Source organism: Penaeus monodon, chromosome 32 (assembly GCF_015228065.2).
Source record: "Penaeus monodon isolate SGIC_2016 chromosome 32, NSTDA_Pmon_1, whole genome shotgun sequence".
Classification (NCBI taxonomy): Eukaryota; Metazoa; Arthropoda; class Malacostraca; order Decapoda; family Penaeidae; genus Penaeus; species Penaeus monodon.
In genome coordinates this window covers 13892437-13892783 of record NC_051417.1, presented here as the reverse complement: position 1 = coordinate 13892783, position 347 = coordinate 13892437, and positions in this window count along the sequence as shown.

The following is a 347-nucleotide window of genomic DNA, read 5'->3' as shown; positions in this document are numbered from 1 at the left end:
TCATGTATTTCAAAAGGTATCTAATACTTTTCCTAAAATTCAATTTCTATTATCTACGAAAACATTCAAATAAAAGGATACTGATATCGCTTTATCGTAAGGCCAGAGAGCTATGTAAATCATGCTATTGTTGACAATGTTGCTTTTCCTGTCATTATGGCTGTTGCACCAAATATAGAACCAATTACAAATGCCGTGTAATGTGAAAATTTTATTTCTGTTTTCACGCATACTCTTCTTTTTAATATTTCAATCTGCTTCTCAATCTAATGTTTATATAATTTACTCAATCTTCCCACCATTTTTCCTAGGTAATCCTTCCTTTTGAGACTTTGTTTTCTATTTTC